Source organism: Patagioenas fasciata, chromosome 1, assembly GCF_037038585.1.
Source record: "Patagioenas fasciata isolate bPatFas1 chromosome 1, bPatFas1.hap1, whole genome shotgun sequence".
Lineage (NCBI taxonomy): Eukaryota > Metazoa > Chordata > Aves > Columbiformes > Columbidae > Patagioenas > Patagioenas fasciata.
The window spans coordinates 138,283,133-138,299,418 of NC_092520.1; positions in this window are offsets into that span (position 1 = coordinate 138,283,133).

Consider the following 16,286-nt stretch of genomic DNA (forward strand, 5'->3'; position numbering starts at 1 on the left):
CCTGGGTCTGTGCTGTGACTGAAACGAAAGATCAGTATTGAAGAGAAGGAAGTAAAAGAAAAGGTGAGACACAAAAAGCCACAAAAGTATAACAAAAATCCCAAATACACAGGCAAGAAAAGGGGAAGCAGATAGGAGAAAAACACCTACACATAAATTAATCTCCAATTCAGAACTTTCCTCTTTTACCATTTTTTTTGGTGGTGGTGGGTTTTTATACTGGTTGCTTTATTTCTAGCAAAAATGCTCCATGTTCAGCATGAGAATCAGAGGAATATTTATGACTGTTCTTTAAAACAGGGAGATGTACTTCAGTAACAAAAAGCTATGTCATTAGCTCAATTAGGAAACAATGTATTACACCCCTTTTGACAAAAGGCAAGAAGCTGAACCAGCAATAAGAGAGAGCCTAGCAAGGCATGTCCTGCTGTGGTTAATGCTTCTTTATTTGCCAATATACACTAGCCTTTCTGTACAATGATGTACATGAGTACCTGATATACACAAGTTCTACTTGCCAAGGCCACCTAATCCTACATCTGGTTCCACACTTTCAACATCAGTTTTCGAGATTCAGCATTCTCTCGTGGAAGCCCTGTCCCTCCTGGTTTTAGAAGTCATGCTGAAGTTGTCACCAAATACTCTTCTCATCCCTGTGTAAACTCATTGGGATCTACCCTGTTTACAGCAGAATCTGATTTCATGTACCCCCTGAAGCAATTAACACAATCCTTCTACAGCTCTGTGTGTGTGCAAAAAAAGGTTTTCCAAGTAACCTGATTTCCAGAAGTACCAGAGGCTCAAATTTGCCACAATCTCTTTGGTACTTCTGGAAAAAGAAGCCATATTTTTGGGTATCAAATTATGAAATTAGGACACTACCTTCAGGTTGCTCTTCTTCTGGGCCTTGTGCCCGTGAAAGGCTAAATTCTGCCTTCAGTTATCACACTGCAGCCCTTTGGTCTTGGGGGCAGGTAAACAGATTGCATGTGCAGAGTACCTTCTTAAATGTACACAGTTGCGACATTTCAAATTTCTCTCTATTTTGCAGACAAAGCACCAGACACATCCAGTCTCAAAGTTCAGTTAGAACAGGTTCCTATAGAAAACTTGAAAGCAATAGCTTTACATTCAGTTGCAGAAAAAAAAATTAAAAGCCCATATACTGTGATAGTCTTCACTTTTCACACCTACTCAGTGTCAACACCTGTTTAGCTGTAGATTTTTGAAAAAAACATTACTTATTTTAATATTGCCGCAAAAGTAGTTTATTTTATTTCATATTGTTCAACATAAGCTATTTCTAGTATATATCTCTAATGTACTGTGGGTAGAAAGAGAATCTCTGATGAACACATCCTAGTGAGTTCTAGAAAGGCAGATAATTTCCTTCACTTAATAATAGTTTTCTTTCCTCTTGGCTGCAAACTCTCATAACCAGCACCATGCCAAACATTCAGAGATTGGATTATGGCCTGTCGTACTTGATTATTTTTGTCAGCATGCTGACCCAGGGTGCCCTTTTCTTGTGTTGTTCCTTCTGTTTCCATTTTTCATGTCATCCAGCTTTTCATCTTGTCAATCAGCTTTTGACTTCCTGATTAAAGTGTCTGTCACAGGAGCAGCCTGGTCTCCAGTCAGTTGTTTAATTTGTTCCTCATGGCATCCAATTGAGTTGTTCATCTGGCCCAGCTGTTCCCAAGTGCTTCCAGCATCACTTTTTCATGTGTTTGGGTTTAACCTCTATATCTATGTACAACAGTGTGAATTGTTCCATTCATTCTGTTGACTGTGGATTGCTTTGCCTCTGTCTAATGCCTTGACATTGCTAGGATGGCTGCTACTGTATTCTGCGGCTTAACCAGCTGAGAGAAAAGCAGTATTTCACCCTAGTGTTATGGTAACAAGTACAACTAAACAGACTAGTTCTCAAGTATTATATCAGGCCCAATTTTTAACAATTAGGAACATGTAATGGAAAACTCTGTTCTCAGAGATCTGAATCCACCCAAAAAAATAATGTTGATGACGCTTGGCAGGAGGAAAGAAACGTTGCTTTGCCAGGAATTTTTAGCATTCACTTGAAATCAGTTCACTTCATTATCATGAGGGATGTTTTCTCAGTGCCAAGTCTAGGCCTGGTATAACCCAGCCATAACTCTCAGTGACTTACGTGGGAGTTGCACAAGCTCAAAGCAGGGCTAAATTTGGTGATTTTACTGAAGTCGTATAGGCATCCAGTTGGAACAACGGAATTTAAATCAATTCAGTGTCATTGCAGCAAAATGCTCAAATCATGTTGTGTTGCTTTAATTGCTGCTTTTCAGAGAGAATTAGGGGAAAAGGATTAGCATGAAATTCTGACTGTGCTCCATGATGTTTTTTCATCTGGAAATAACAACTGATATGCCTCAGTTTCCCTACTGGATATGACAATACACATATTGCCTTGGAACAAAACACCGATTGTTTATTAAGTAAGTTTAAGCAGAAAAATGCTGAGTATTATTATTTATGATTACTCCAAGCTAATCTACTTGAGTGGAATGTTGGAATAATTGTGAACCGTGTATGACGGGGGAGGAAGACATCTTCTGATAACCAGCTTTTGGTTTTGATGGAGGCCAGGTGAAGTCCGTGCTGTAGGGCACATATTGATTGTTTTAGGGTTTGGGAAGAATCTTTTTTTTCTGACCCACTGCTCTATTGTTTCATCTTTTTTTTCCTGCCTTCTACTGCATCACAAAGTATGGTCATTTGCTAACAGCAGGATAACTTAATGACGTTTCTCACATATGCAATTATCTACTTCTGTGCAAATGCATATTGCATTTATATAAATTTTATCTGATAAAGGTATAGAGGAAAAAAAATTGCTCCCAAGCTGGGTGGATTTTCAGCAGACTGCAGCTTTTTTTTTCCTGTTGTGCTAAATTCGTTTCTCCACAGACACATCAAGACTTGAAGTGCTGATTCCATAGCACTGTGAATTTTTAGTAGAGTTTTATATACCAGAAGAATTTTATTAAAATAATATTAACTCAGTCAAGTCCCTGCTGGATGCCTGTCCACATCATAAAAACCACTAGCTTGACTGGCACTCACTGGCATCCTTATAGGAACTCTCAGTGGGGAAGCCAAGGACTGAATGGACCTGGGTCCTGAAGTGCCCTTTCATCCCTACAGGTGGTCCTTCCAGCTCAGAAGTGAGGTACGTTCTTGGAGCAGTACCATACCTGTTCTGGGGCTAAACAAATGACTTCAGCTTTCATCACCTTCAAGCCAAAACTTTTCAAGAGTCCTACATTTTTTCTTTTCTTTTCTTTCTTTTCTTTTCCCTTTCCTTTCCTTTCCTTTCCTTTCCTTTCCTTTCCTTTCCTTTCCTTTCCTTTCCTTTCCTTTCCTTTCCTTTCCTTTCCTTTCCTTTCCTTTCCTTTCCTTTCCTTTCCTTTCCTTTCCTTTCCTTTCCTTTCCTTTCCTTTCCTTTCCTTTCCTTTCCTTTCCTTTCCTTTTTTTCTTTTCTTTTCTTTTTTTGTTAATAAAGAATCTAAAGTTTTGTTAGCTTGTTAAGAAAACTTCATTCTTTCCAGTAGTAGTTTTTGCATGTTTAGAAAACAGAGGTACACGTAAGAACGGATCAGGAAATATCTCCAGTAGCACTTGGGGTTTGAAGCCATGATACCTCTGAGAGATTGCTGCTTTCCTCTTACTTTCTCATTGACTTTGTAGAAGCAGCCACAGGACCCTTTTACAGAATTCAATCTGGCTTTAATCACCACTAAATGGCTTCCATCCTACTGGAAATTTGTTTGGGAAGGACTGTTCCTGAAAAACACTGTTGTGAAATGTATGCTATTTGGAATGAGTTTGAATTGGAAATGCATTGTATTTGGAATGAGTTTGTATTTTTTAACCTCACAATATTTTAGGATGGGTTAAAAAATATGGCAGAACAGAGTGAATATGTGCACCGGGCTTAGTAAGTATGCACTTCCTATTAGTGTCTGAGTCTCTCTTGGGTGCAAAAATAAAAAAAGGAAGAATTAGCTCTGAAAAATAAAATGCATCCTGTGGCCACATGCAATGCACCCATTCAAAAGAGGCCACGCAGTTAGTACTGCTGGGCTTGCTTGGAAACTTTGGTCCTCTGAATTTGGTTCCCTCTTACATTTTCCATGAGCTTGACTCCTTCTTGGTTAGTGAAGAAAATAATTGCACAATGTCTCAAATCTGCCCTTCCCCCAGCTTCTTGTATAATAAAATAACTCCAGGCGCAATATGCTATGCAAGTCTGTGATCATCCTTTTAATTTCTTATAAAAGATATGACCTCGTTATCAATGAAGATATTTTTAAAGTACTGATTATCTGAGCTAAAACCTCATGGATAGAAATGAAAAATACATTTTCCTTTTAAGCTCAACTCCACATTGGTTACACTCAATTCAAATTCTACATGCATGTCTTTGCAACCAAAACACCTACACTGCTTTCAAGATACGTGAAGTATGAGGTGAAACTTTGGGGTGCAGCTGTAATATCGTTAGTTTATGCTACAATGTTTTGGGGGTGTACTGACTTTACTAATGCCTGAGAATGAAATTTGGCCTACAGGCACACATTCATTAACATAATTCTAAAAATTTGTACAATATAAAGTCTGAATCAAAGCGAGGCATCCAATTGCATTTCTGGATCATAAGCTGAGCTGCTTCTCTCTATGCATAGAGGAGCATGTGGTTGTCAGATTGTGACACCTTTTGATTTGTGTATTATGCACTGTACTTCTCATCAGTTAGGAAGCCATTTTATTCTCAAAGTTCCACATGGTCTGTGAAAGGAGATGTATACTCAATATTCTTCCACAGAGGTTTTACTTTCTTTCTCTTCCTTTCTTTCTTTTTCTTTCTTCCCTTTTTCTTTCTTTCCCATTTTTCTTCTTCCTTTTTTCTTTTTTCTCTTTTTTTCACTTTTCTTTTTCATCTTTCTTTTTTCTTTCTTCTTTCTTCTTTCTCCTTTTTCCTTCTTTTTTTTTTTTTTCCCATTCTCAGCCAAAAAGAAAGGTTGCTTCAAGTGGTGCTGTATACATTGTGCTCTTTATGCACCTAGCAGTAGAGTACCTATGCTCTAAGAAGGCAGATCTGCAGCCTCTCATTCCTTTTACCTTTGATGTCTTCAAGAAATGTCTGAAATATCAGTATATTTACTGAACATAGAGGAAAAAGTACTTCCCCCAGGGTGAAGTAACTGGATTTAGAATGGCTTACAAGACACCTCCCCTATGGAAGAGGATGAGCTTCAGGGCATATATAAATATGCATGGTATACACATAGTCATCCTCTCAGCCAGAAGAAGTACATGTGTTTAACAAGCATATTTTGAATGCAACCTGGTTTAACTTCTGCTGCACTAATAACTCCCACAATTAAGCAATGTTGATAGCCAATTAGCTCACATTTTGTCGTATGGAAGGAGCAAATATAGGCAGGTATTTTACTCCTTTTGTGCCCTTAGGCCATCAGCATGCCTAACACTGGGGAAACTATAATTGTAATCCTCTCAGATACAGTTTTTCTTCCATTATATTAGGAGGTGATAAAACGAAACAGCATAATTGAATATTGAAAAGGCTGGATAACTTTACGAGTATTGCTACTACTAATAGCCACCTTATGTGTAAGTGAAATCTTTTGCTTGGCAGGATCTAAAAACTTCCCAATATGCATACAAGGATAATTTCATTTATCATACAACTTTTCTCAGACAACTCTGGTGCATAGAAGGAAGACTCGGTTAGATGAACAGTAAGCTGGGTACTTAGTGGAAATTTTAGTGCTACCCTATAATCCATACGGCAGGTCCTACTTTGCGATGGGAAGATAATATTGTGTGATCTTCCCCAGACCATAAGCCACTGTAGTGGTCCTAGAAGTTGTCAACAAAAGGCACTTCAAGATTCTTTGTACTCCTTGAGCACAGTCAGAGGCTTAAGGTCACAGTCTGGTCCTCATAATTCCTTTTTTTCAATTTTTCTAAAATTATATTGAATAAATACTATGTATATAATATTCATTTGCTTCCATCTTCTGTGCATTCATTTTCAAAACGTCATCCCATAGCTACTTATTGCAATGCCAGGGTAGGTGATATTTTAATGTACTCTCATTTCCATTAAAAATTCTACTGGAAAAGTGTGAAATATCCTTTTTTAATGTGTGTGAATAGTGCCTTTAATGCTCAAGTTTAAATGAATGGTGTATTTTTTGGCTAGGTGTCAAAGACTTAACAGAACTTGTACTATAGTCTTCTCACAGGAAAAAACAAATAGTTTCACACTGAGGTATTTGGAAACAGGTGTGCTGAACAATTACAGAATGTTACAGCTCTTGAAGGCAATCCTCCAAAAAATTAAGGTCTAAAAAATTCATGGTAACACTATCACATTGATAAAATATCTATTAATAAGTCCCACTGGACAGGAGAAAAACTGACTGGAGCACAAAGAGAAGATGTGATCACTATTGAGTCAGGGCATGAAGCAGCTAGAGCTGTTGTCAACAGGTCTGGAAACAAAACAATAGAAAAGCTTCACTTGGAATGTGGTTTGGAACAAGAGATCAACACTGTCTGCGCCCACTCTCAGGGCCACCACCCTGCCTCAAGTGGCTGGACACTCTCCTGGCCATTCTCAGCAGAGTGTCTGATGGAGCCGTCACTGCTCATTTAGCACACAGCTACACAGCTTTATAAAACTGAGTAGAAATCTTCTTTGCTGATGCCCCTTTTTCCTAAAACATTGGTTCCACATTTCTGTCTCATCGTTTCTCCATCTCATTTTGATTCTCTCCTGAAAGAGAAATCTTTCCACACTTCGTCTCTTCCTTGGTTATGGTACAACTCAAACTCTTCCATGAAACCCAGAAAGCTAAGATTTCACTTGCACCTCCTGATTTCTAACAAACATCCAGAAACAATACTAAGCATTCCTATAAATCCACAAAAAGGCATTCAGCCTTTGGTCCACCCCCTTGAAATGTTCTGTTCTTACAAAAATTACTTTTGTCCCCAGGCACATCTGTATAGCAAACCTTTACCAGGATATCTTATTTTGCACTTTCCCACTTTGAGACCACCATTATTGGAAATCTGAAGTTGTCTCCTCCATCAAGTCTGATTTATCTGCTACCTCAAGACAAGGTGACCCCACATCTTCAACCCCCACATCCACCAGCTTATGTGTGCAGTGCTTTCACATGGTGTAAAGAGGAATTCCTCCCTGACTCTCTCCACATGCAGATTATGGCCCTATCACTATTTTAGCATATGTAGCTACACATTTTATTACTGGGCACAAAATTATTCCTCTCCATTTTCAAATCTAGCCATACTGTTTGACTCCGTGACCTCCTGTGGCAGTAGATCCCAAAGACAATTCTCCGCCTTTGCCAAGAGTGTAGCAGAATGTTTAATGTTGAAGGATGAAAACACATTATCATATCTTTGATGTTTAAAGAGAGGGGAGAGACCTCAAGACCTTTCTGCATATTATACAGCATAACACATTTGTATGCTCTCTGCAGAGCTGGCATGTCTTATTCAAGGTCAACTCTACTCCACACTCTGGTCCGGCAACCTCCCTCCTGAAGTTTTCATATTTCAGTTACAATTCGAGTTGCTAAATTTGGAAGTCCAGGCTAAAGTGAATGAGCAGATGAATGGCAAAAAAAATATTCTAGTGCTTCATACTGCTGTTGTGCTTCTTTGACAACATCAGGGCAATAGCACCCTGCATTCATGGATCTCAAAGAACCTCTGTAGAAGTAGGCCAACACCTTCAGCCCCAGTACCAACAGAGCTCCAAAATGCATGCATACTCATTGAAAGAGGTAAGAAGTAACTTTACTGATATTATTGCAGACACAATGGTGCAAGTGTGTCATAAGTGTCAGGAGAATCAGACTTACAGAACTTCAGCCACGGAAAAGAACTGATTCGACCCACAATCACGGAGTTATTAAGCAGCACAGTAAAGAAAACAGCTTACATCTCCTGGCTTTCAGTCCTCTCCTCTCTAGCTGCTTTTTCTGTAATAATTATACTATGTGCTTAACAAATTGTGTGAAAGCTAGTGAATGACAATTTAGCCTAAGGACACTCTTCAGGTCTCAGACAGCCCTTCTTCTGTAAGGCTTTGTCCTCAACAAACTAAGACTGGTTCATCAGCCACTTGAAATGCCTCAGAAACAGGAAAAATAAACATCAAGTCAGACTCCAGGTCCTGTTATGATCCTCTTTGGGCTTGTCAAGGGACTTCCTGATCTTATTACGGCTTCCAATGGGGCAAGAGTCTTCCTAATTATTACCTTATATTGTGAATTCTGACCAGATGTTGTCCAAAGAAAAGCATATATTTCCCGAGAAAACCATCCTTTATTTCTAAAAGAAACCAAAAAATAAGACCACTGTCATTCTTACTTTGTCCTGACTAAACTGATGTAGACATAGTTTCCTTCAAACAAAAGTAGGTCTCCATCAAATGACATCCACTGTGTCTGGCGCTTCACCTGCTTATGCATGCTATTTCATAGTCTGCTTTACAAAAATCTTGATTTCAAAAATCAGAGTGTACTGAAATTGCTTTGCACCTCAAACATCAGTTAATGAAGTTCAGTGATGGAGACCTCTATCCTCTACAGAGTAGACTGCTCCCTCCACCTTGATTCTCTTTGCTGCTTTTTCCTCTTTCTCAGGTGTCTGAGAGTGCAAAAATGGCCACCAGACTTCTGTTTTTTCTCAGGGAATGCTTGTGTTAGGACACAGTGTGGCTTCCAGGCAGGTATGAACACCAGCCTTGGACTCAAGAGGTCACAGGTTCTGTTTCTACTTCTGCTGTTGCAGTTTCTCCTTTGGTACAATACTAATGACCTGCCTTGCAAAGCTGAGATTGGTGTTGAAAAGCCAGCTTCACAGAGGTATTGTCTAATGGAATATGATAATTTAGGATCTGCCATTCTGTCCAACCTCGAGTTTGGCTGGAAAAGTGCATGCTGGGCTTAGCTTGCCTACTGTATTTGTTGCTAGTATTGAAGGGGTGGATAGAGACAATGGAAACTCAGTACCAATCTTCATGATAAAATATACGCTGCCACATTATAATACTGCATTACATTTACACACACACAAACAAATATACACTCACACACACAAACTCAGTTACATCAGTTATTTAGCATTCCTAGTTGTATGTAAATCTAAGTCATTATAATCCCCGTACAAAATTAATTACAGTCAGAAATTCCCCCATTTGTATTTTCAGAGGGTTACCAGATATTCTTTTAATTTGACTCTCCTGTCTTGTCAAAATAAAAGCTCTTTGCCTAACATTTGTCAGGCCTCTAAGCTTAATTGCATTCATCTTTATCAAGTCTTGAAACTGGCTGATATATTTAAATGAGCTAAAATGAAAAGGTTTGAGGCAACTGAAGTCTCTTCAATAAACTGAAGAAAAATTTTTGAAAGACTATGGAAGCAGTAGTGACCAAAGCTGTAAAGAAGAAAGATTTTAAAACTAATAAGTTGCCAAGTGGGTTCTTTTCTTAATTAGTCTTCCTTTCAAAGAATTAGTGAGTAAAAGGCTTACAGAAGATGAAGTGAAATTTGAATGCTACCCACAGTCTATGAGTAAAACTTAAATTAGTCATTCATTTGGCCCATGATAATTCTATTATATGTCCTGCTACATTCTAATTTCTTTGTCTCTCCTCCCTACATTTCTTCACCATCTGATGTGACTTTGTTGGAGGAGACACTGAATATCTTGCAGCCTATAAAAACAGTCGAGTTACATTGCTACTCTTCTCCACTTGTTTTGTTTTTTTTTTTTTTTTTTGGCTTTCGTTGTTAGTCATTGTAAGTATTCAAGGGTTTACACTTGGAAATGGTAGTCAGAGCTCTTAGCTCTGTCACAGATGTTTCAGCACTCTTAGCCTCACTCAACTGAGGTGGCTATTCTCTCTAGGGCCCAAGCCCTCCGAAGCAGGCACTATCAAGCTGTGGGTTTTGGACCCTTGAGGGTCAGAGGGTCTAAGATAGTTGATGAAGAAGAACAAATATACTGTTAGAGGACTCTGAATGGTGCCAAGCTATCTGTAGGTCAGTTAAAAAGACACTTGCCCAGGGAGAAAACGTCCTCTTGTTGAATACCTGAATATAGTTTTAATTTTTCTGTGACTGAATTCCCAGCCAGTAATGTGATGGAGGAGTGGGACTACTTGGAATGTTTCCCACCCTGTCTTTCCTGTTTATTGTATAAAACCATAAACTCAGAGATTCTGTTTCTATAGAGTTTCTTCTGTCTCTGCAGGCAATGTTGCTCTTTCATCTGCTGTTACGAGTGGTTCTGAAGCAGTGAACACAAGCAAGCTCCCTCTCCACTCAGGGCTCAACTCTCCACAGACTGATCCCTGGGTCTAAGTGGAGAGAGCAGCCCTGGCCCACTCCAGGTGTGGGGACTTTGGTCTTGGGCTGTGACAAGGTGTGACAACCTAGTACAAATGTAAAATTTCAAGCCCATCAGAGTCTCTTACTTTATTTGTCCCAGACTTTTCTTTCAAATGAATCCTGGATTAGAGCAGAGCTGGACCTAGAGCAGGCATGTCAAACTAGTTTTCACCAGGGGCCACATCAGTTTCACGGTTGCCTTCAAAGGGCCAAATGTAAATTTGGGACTGTATAAATGTAGGAGCAGTTACATTTATACAGTCCCAAAATTACATTTGGCCTTTTAAAGGCAACCGCGAGGCTCATGTGGCCTCCGGTGAAAATGAGTTTGACACACCTGACTTTGAGGGTCAAGATTTGTGGGTCTTTATTAACACATTCTTTGGAGGCTGGGAACAGACTTTTGTTTTTAATCTCAGAGCTTCATAGTGCTATTGCCTACCACACAGTGTGGTCAATAGCTATGCCTGTGAAATTTATTCAGTGCCATAGAAACAGGTGATGTAAAAAATAGATTTCATTTAGATCTGTGACAAATTCACAGAAGAACCCAGTTTCTCTAATGGCTGGAATGAAGAGATGCAAACTATGGCAGCTCTAGGCAGATTCTTATTTTGACAGAAGCAATGACTCACTATATGACCATGGACAAGTCAAGTCGTTCAATTTTCTTGTGCTTTAGTCAACAAAACTATAAAATTATTAAAAGACAAAACACAAAAAGTCCTCAGATTTTACTGGAAAACAAATCTTTCCTCTGAGCTCAGTTGGTGAATAAATGACAAAAACAACAATATGAAACATGGGTGTAACCCATGTTTTGCCAAATACACCACAAAAATATGAAGAGGGTGCAGAGGAAGAGAAGGCGGGAGGTGGTGGGGTGTGGAGTGGGAAAGATCAGCAAGAACACTGAAATGCCCCAAAGCACATGAAATCATATTAGCAGAAACAACTTCAGCGAAAGAGAATATAGATGCCCACAGGGTGGTGAGTAGGAGGGCGTATTCCAAAGAAAAATAGCAATCAAATGATCTAATGCTGTTTTCATCACAAGCAGCCTTTAAAACTAGATAGTGATTGTCTCACCCTTTCATGGGGTACAGTATGACAACTATTTAAACGTGACCAGAAACAACACCAATCAGACTTTAGCACAGCTAATGAAGGATGGTTTGTCCAATATTAACTGTAGGGAGAAACATGGATGCCTAAAAGACATCATCATCTACCAGTGGTAGTCTCTTCGTTTAGTCTGCTCAGTTACATCTACTTTGCCAGGGCCATATGCAGAAACCAGGGAGCATAGGTAGGTATCACACACATTGAGCAAGTCCTGAAAGATCTGCACCATGAAACAAGGGGTCCAGGGGCTACTTTATGTGCTGTATGGAGTCCCCTGTATGTGCAAAAGATACACCATGCTGCATAGGTGCATAGATCTGATGCACCCTACAAAAACCCCAATGCATGCTGGCATCTGGCTTTCTCAGCCATCATTATAGCTGGGATCTCAGGCCTTTTGACCCTGGCTGCTGTGCTGTATCCTCAGTTCTCGCCTGGGATGAAAGACTGGGGAAAAAAAGTGTCACCTCCTGAGACATCAGCATTATTTCTAGGACCTATTCTGTGCTGCCTGGCCAGGGCTGGTTTAGTTTTCTGTGGAGACTGATGCTGCAACAAAAGTGCCGTTGCATTAGACTGCTTCTAGGAAAGAAAGCAGGATAATGCTTTAGCCCTGGCTGCAGCAACCAAGTGGCTGTAACGGAGTGAGAACATGAAACGCAGAAGAAAACAATGAACAGTGGAAACGTCAAAGTTAGGCCTGCAGCAGAGAGAGGCTACAAAGGTATCTTCAAAGGGTTTTCTGGGGGAAAGAAAAAAAAAGGAACAGACAACATACATATTAATGAACCAGAAACAATATTGAAAAACAACCTATTATCCTTACTCAGATCAAAAGAACATGAAGATTAACACCTCAGACATCAGACCTCTGCAACAGGAGAGTGAGCTTAGCAACAAGTCTGCTTCCCCCATGTCCCTTTGTTTTTGTGACTAGGACCGGGAGAGTAGGTTCATTGTGAGGAGCTGTGCAAGGGGGCCTACAAGCCCAGCAGTTGCACAGTGGAAATTTAAAAAAGAAAAAAAAAATGTTAAGACTGAGCAAAGACTCAGTAAAATCTGGATAAGTATGGGAAGAAAGTAAAGATGAAAATTATATGGGCTACAATGCAAAGACAAAACTTACTGTCTTGCCTTGTTTGAGGGAAGTGCTGGAGCACTTGAGGGAAGATGTCACATTACTTGCACACTCCTCACTGAACTGCTGAAAGGCTTCCCAGTGGCTGTCAATCTCTTCTCCTCCCACCTCAGAGCCCTCTTCTACTATAAGCTCATGAGGCTTCCTGGCTTTCCAAGGGAAAGACAGTCCTATAGTGCTTGTCCCTGCAAAGGCATTTTCATCTGAAAATCAGAAACATTCTCTGCTGGGATTGTGTCCACTTGCAATGGGATTGACTTGATAATCTGACAAGTCTTTTCCATATTTAATTTATTTGATAGGCAAAATAGCAATTTGACCAAATTAGATTTTCTTTTAATAATTTTCCACAGCACAAACTGTTATTTAGGGGCTCCCGCCACGTGTGTGAAACTACATCTACATGGTGAGGGCATTTACAATGATGAAATGAAAGCTACCCAGAAGTGGTTACAAGGGAAGGAAAGGTACCTCTGATGATGACAATAGGGAGAGACACATTCATTCTCTGCCAGAGATTTCATAACAAAAATCCCTCTTTCCACACACCTATCTTCTATTAACAGCTCTCATTTGTAGGGGCAATGAATTTCAGGCCAGCTTCTTTCTGATTTTTTGCACTCATGTTCATACATGAACTGATGATGAAAAGAGTCAAAATACAGATAGAATCCAGCACATTTTTCATAGCTACTACGATGTTTCACAGATCATACAATCCAAAGAGAGAAAACAACACCAAACCAAAGCAATACACATTTGGTTTTGCCACAAATGTGGCTGAACTGAATTTCAACCTTCCTGAGATCAACAAAAGTTTTGCTGTTGATTGCAAAGGATTTTCACTTGATTTCATATGCAGGTTTCATTAGATAGGAGGTAGTCATGCTGGTTTTAGTACAGTAATTTTCCTCATTCTCTAGCCATTTTTAAAATGATCCAACCTTTTCCCAGCTGTGATAGGAAGAGAGTCATTGGTCACAAGGTAGAACATAGGAAATGTCAGTCAGATTTAACGAAAAACTTTTTCAAGGTGAAAGTGATTAGCCACTGCAACAACTGGACAGAGAAGCTGTGAAATCTCCACCTTCTGAGATACTCAAAACTCGGTTAGGCATGCCCCTGAGCAACCTGTTCTAAACAGAAGTGCTGTGAGGAGAACATTGGACTAGATGGACTCCTGAGGTTCCTTCCAACCTAAACTGTTCTGTGAATCCGCATATGGGAAGCACAGTAGCTTACTAGATAACTGCACTGTGTGGATTGGATCTCTGACCCTGATAGTCTTCAGACACTACAGAAAACAGTGACAAATACTAAGAAGAAAACCAGAATTCATGAATATTGGAATTAGAACCATTTACAGGAAGATGTAGACTTTGGTCCAAAATACTATTTTGCATAGTAAAAATGCCGTTGCTAAAAGGCATTTAACCAGTCCCTCGTGTTTTACCAAAAGTTTGCATGGGTGATTTGAAACCCACTCCAATCTTTTTTTTCTACATAAGAATAAGATAACAGAACCACAGAATGTCCTGAGTTGGAAGGGACCCACAAGGATCACCGAGTCCAGCTCCTGCCCCTGCACAGGACAGCCCCACAGTTCACACCATGTGTCTGAGAGCCCTGTCCAGTCTCTTCTTGAACACTGTCAGGCTTGGGGCCATGACACCTCCCTGGGGAGCCTGTTCCAGTGCTCCAACACCCTCTGGGTGAAGAATCTTTTCCTAATGTCCAACCTAAACCTCTCCTGGCACATCTTCCTGCCATTTCCTCAGTTCTGTCACTGGTTGCTAAAGAGAAGAGTTCAGCGCCTGCCCCTCCTCCTCCCCGTGTGAGGAAGCTGTAGATTCCAATGAGGTCTCCTCTCAGTCTCATCCAGGCTGAACAAACCAAGTGACTTTGGCTTCCCCTCCAAACCCTTCACCAACTTTGTGGGCTCCTCTGGACAGTCTCCAGTAGCTTTATGTCCTTTTTATCCTGTGGCACCCAGACCTGCACACAGTGCTCCAGGTGAGGCCGCATCAGTGCAAGGCAGAGCGGGACAATCACCTCCCTTGTCTGGCTGGCAATGCTGTGCTGGATGCACCCAGGACACGGGTGGCCCTCTTGGCTGCCAGGGACACTGTTGGCTCATGTTCAACTTGCTGTTCACCAGAATCTCCAGATCCCTCTCCACAGGACTGCTTTCCAGCATCTCATTCCCCAGTCTGTATGTACAGCCAGGGTTTCCATCTCCCAGGTGCAAAATCCAACACTTGTCCACTTCATGCAGTTGGTGATTGACCAGTTGTCCAGTCTGTCCAGGTCCCTCCACAGGGCCTCTCTGCCCTCAAGGGTGTCAACAGCTCCTCCCAATTTTGTGTCATCAGCAAACTTGCTAAGTATTCCCTCAAGTCCTGAGTCTAAGTAATTTATAAAGACATTGAAGAGTGCTGGCCCTTAGATGGATCCCTGCAGAACCCCTCTATTGACTGGTCACCAGCCTGACATAATCCCATTCACTAGAACCCTTTGAGTCTGGTCCATCAGCCAATTGCTCAGCCACTGCATCATGTGTTTACCCAGCTGTATGCTGGACATCTTGTCCAGGAGGATACTGTGAGAGATGTTATCAAAGACTTTACTGAAATCCAAAAATATTAAATTGTCAGGCTTCCCTTGTTCAACTAGGTTGGAAACCTTTTTGTAGAATGAAATTAAGTTTGTTAAGCAGGACTTCCTCCTCATGAACCCGTGTTGGCTGGGACCAATGACTGTGTTGTCATTCAAATGTTTTCCAATAACTCCTAGAGCAATCTTCTCCATGATTTTGCCAGGCACTGACAGGTCTGTAGTTGCCAGGGTCATCTCTGTTATTCTTCTTGTAGATTGGGACAATGAGATCACAGAAAGCTTTGGTTTACCATTAAGAAAGTGGGCCAAGTTCTGGGTTGACTTTCTGTGACTTCAGTAGCAATGAAATTTCACAAACGGTGAGGTAGGACAGGACCTGTTCTAGTGCTCTTCAAACTTGTAAAGCTTCTTCCTCTTCAAACAAAGTGGGAATTTTTGCATTAACAGACTGATGCCTGACATTTCTAATGCTTCTTGGTTAGGCCAGATTTGAAATACCCCAAACCATTTTTGTGGTAGTTTTGTATTCTTATTTCGAATTTCCCCCCCCTCTAAACTTTTTTACCTTCTCTTTTCATATATTCTCCCTCTGCCTTACTCCTAAGAAAAAAGAAAGTAAGAAAAAAAGATGTAGGATCTTGCATTTCTATGTGGGTGGGAGGAATCGGCAAATCAGTTCTCAAATTTCCATTCCTGCTGCAATCAAGACTATTCTAGTTTTACACACATAATCTGCATACGCCGTTTTCCTGTCTCCCCTATAGCAGTAAGTAGGTTTCAGATGGCTACTGAAAGCCACTCAAACCACTGAAGTTTTTGTGGGCTACCCCATCACAAATTACTATTTATTCAATTATGAATAATGCCAGGCAAAAATATGTATAGCAAATCATTAAATATATGATGG